Consider the following 3,877-nt stretch of genomic DNA (forward strand, 5'->3'; position numbering starts at 1 on the left):
TGTTCCTTATAAACAATATGTAGCTGGATTTTATTCTTTCTGCCATTTCATTTTGTGCTTTCTGTTTGCCCTACTATTTCTGGTTTTTTTCTCTTTTATTGCCTTCTTTTGAATTAATTTTTTTCTTATTCCATTTTCCACTTCACTGGCTTTTAAGTTATATACTCTATTTGTATTCTTTTAGTAGTTACTCTGGACATTTTACAATGCCTAATCAGGGACAGCTGAAAATGTCCCCCTCTACCTGCTCAAAGATGTCCACATCATAATCCCCAGAACCTGTGAATATGTTACTATACATGGTAAAAATGGCTTTTAAAATGTAATTAAGTAAGGATTATCCTGGGCTATCTAGGTGGGTCCAATGTAGTTACATGGGCCTTTATAAGAAGGAGGCAGGAGAGTTAGAATTTTAAAAAGGCAAGGTGATGATAGAAGCAGACAAGACTAGAGGATGCCAATGTCTTTGAAGATGGGTTTCAGGAAACAGGAGTGAGGGATGCAGATAGACTCCAGAAGCTAGAAAGGCAAGGAAACATTCTTTTGCAGAGCCTCCAGCAGAAAAATATCCCTGCTGACCCATGTTAGACTTCTTACCTCTAGATCTATGAGAGAATAAATTCCTGTGTTTTAAGTCATTAAGTTTGCAGTAATTTGTTACAACAGCAATTGGAAGCTAATACAGACTTTGGAACCTGAAAGTGGAGTACTGCTGTAATAAGTACCTAAAGATATGAAAGCAGCTTTGGAATTGGACATTAGGCAGAGGGTGAAAGAATACTGAAAATCCTAGATTGCTTTGAAGATACTGTTAGTAGAAATATGGATGTTAAAGATCCTGCCAATGAGGGCTTGAAGGAGTGAGGAGCCTGGTAGAGAGAACCCATATTGTCTTGGAGAACACCTTAATCATCATAAACATACCATTGGTAGAAACATGGATATTAAAGGCAATGTGGGTCAGGTGCAGTGGCTCACGCCTGTAATCCCAACACTTTGGGAGGCCGAGGCAGGCAGATCACCTAAGGTCAGGAGTTCACGACCAGCCTGGCCAACATAGAGAAACCCCGTCTCTACTAAAAATACAAAAATTAGCCGGGCATGGTGGCACATGCCTGTAATCCCAGCTTGAAGGAGGCAGGACAATCGCTTGAAGGCCAGAGGCAGAGGTTGCGGTGAGCTGAGATCATGCCATTGCACTCCAGCCTGGGCAACAACAGTGAAACTTCATCTCAAAATAAATGAATAAATAAATAAATAAAGGCAGTGTGGTGAAGGCTCAGAAGGAAATGAGAACATGTTAGAAACTGGAGGAAAGTGAATCCCTGTTATACAGTGGCAGAAAACTTAGCTCCATTGTGTTCCCTACAGTTGTGTGGAAATCAGAGCTTGTAAGTGATAAAACTGGATGTTTAGCTGAGATTTCCAAGCAAAGTATTAAAGATGCGTCCTGGTTTCTTCTTGTTTATAGTACATGCAAAAGGAAAAGATAGATTGATAAAATGGTAAACTAAAAGGAACCAGGACTTAATGATTTAAGAAACTCTGTTTATCCAAATTGCAAAAGATGATGGAGTAGGAGATTCACTGTTGGAACGGCATGCCAAAGATGTGGTTGGATAACATTTTGCTGGTGTCTTGACTCCTTAAAACAGGCAGCAGTAGTAGTAGTAGTGCTTAATATATTTAGGTTTACTTATAAGATTACCAGTTTGTGTGTTCCCCATTCAATCTTGTATTTCAGACCTTCTTTCTGGAGTCACTTTCTTTCTTTCTTTCGGGAGTATGTCATTAAAAATTTCTTCAGTGAGGCTCTGTTGATACCAAATTCATTTTTTATCTGAAAATGTCTTTACTCCTCCTTCATTGTTAAAACTTCACATGGTGTACAATTCTAAGTTCACAGTGAACATCTCTCAACCTTTTGAACATATTATCCTATTGTCCTATGGATCTCATTATTGCTCTAGGAAGTATGCTGTCAGTCTAATTCTTGAGTTTTGGAGGCATTCTCTTTCTTTCTCTCTAACAGCTCAAAGGATCTTATTCTTATTTTGTTGTTCTGTAGTTTTCACTACAAGATTTGTACAAATGAATTTTTGTCAGTTCTTCTTGATACAGGTTTTGATTCCTGGATCTGTTGGCTCACAAGGTCTAGAAAATTCTCAGCTACTATCTCTTGGAATATCTCTTCTCCAACTTCTGTCTCCTCTATTTTAGCACTCCAGTTGGACTGTATTTAAACTTTCTTATTCTAACCTTTGTGTTTTGTGCCTTACATATGCTTAATTCTCTCATCTCTGTGTGAAAGTCTCTCTTCCACTTCATTAATTCTATTTTTAGCTACATCTATTTTGCTGTTTAACCCATCCACTGACTTTTAAAATTAAAATTATTTTGATTTCATTTTTAAAGTTTCATTTTGCTGATTTTCAAACTTTGTAAACCTTCTTGGAGGTTTAAATCTATTATTTATTATATCTGTGGACTCTTGCTCATAGTGACTTCTTTCCTCATGTGTGTAGAATTTTTTTATTGTTAGACAATACTTTATTGGGGGTGCTTAATCTGTGGCAATACTGAGGAGATAGAATTGGGATGTTTTTCTTCAGGGAGGACTTACATTTCCTTTTTCTGGTCAAGAGTAGTACTATGGTTTGGATGTAATTTCTCCCTACCAAAACATGTTAAAATATAATTGCCAATGTAGCAGCGTTGGGAGGTGGTGTTTTCAAGAGGTGATTAGGCTGTTAAGATGGGTTTTTCACAAGACTGGTTTAGTTCATGAGGTTGGATTCATTCTCATAGAAATAGATTAGATCTTCCAAGAGTGGGTTGTTCTAAAATTCATTAGCCTCCTTTGTCCTGTCTCTCTTTGCACACATCTGCATACCTTTCTGCTTCTCTACCATATTGTGCTTCAGCATGTGGCCCTCACCAGAAGCCAAACAGCTCCTGGTGCAACGTTCTTGGACTTTCCAGCCAACAGAACTGTGAACCAAATGACTTTCTTTATAAATTATACAGACTCAGGTATTCTGTTAAAGCAACACTAAATGGAATAAGACAGGGTGAGAGGAAGCAGAGGAGTGGTACTAACCCAGTACCACTTTAACTAAAATCTTAATGGGTGATCTTGAATAGTAATTGTCAAAGAAATTCTCAGAGAAAACTGTTATTTCTTCTTTTCCCCTCATAGTGAAGACAGGCTTCATTACAGACTTCCTCTTTTTAGCCAATGGTTTTTTTCCTGGACTACTTTTTCCCTAAGGATCTAGACCCTTCAAAACTTTTAGTGTAATGAGGTTATTTCAGTTTTGTACAAGCCTATATTATCTCCCATTCCCTTCTGGGATATTAACCCCAAAATCTCTAGGATTCTGAAGCCACACTGTCTGGATTCTAATTCCAGTTCTCCCACACGCTATTGTGTAACCATGAACAAGTTAATTCTCTGTGCTTCAGTTTCCTCTTCTATAAAATGAATATTGGTCCCAGTTCTTCCCTCACATGAACATTATGAGTAATAAGTGAAATGATGTTATTAAAATTCATGGACCAGTGCCTGGCCCATTGGGAGTGCTCTAAAAGTGCTTGCACTTACTTACTCAGAATTAGCAAGTGCCTCCATGTTAGTTTAAGGCTTACTCATTCAGTTTTAGCTCACAGAACTGTTTTTTTTTTATACTTTAAGTTCTAGGGTACATGTGCACAATGTGCAGGTTTGTTACATATGTATACATGTGCCATGTTGGTGTGCTGCACCCACTAACTCATCATTTACATTAGGTGTATCCCCTAATGCTATCCCTCTCCCTCCCCTCCCCACAATAGGACCCGGTGTGTGATGTTCCCCTTCCTATGTCCAAGTGATCTC

This window comes from Colobus angolensis, unplaced genomic scaffold (assembly GCF_000951035.1).
Source record: "Colobus angolensis palliatus isolate OR3802 unplaced genomic scaffold, Cang.pa_1.0 Scaffold168, whole genome shotgun sequence".
Taxonomy (NCBI): Eukaryota; Metazoa; Chordata; class Mammalia; order Primates; family Cercopithecidae; genus Colobus; species Colobus angolensis.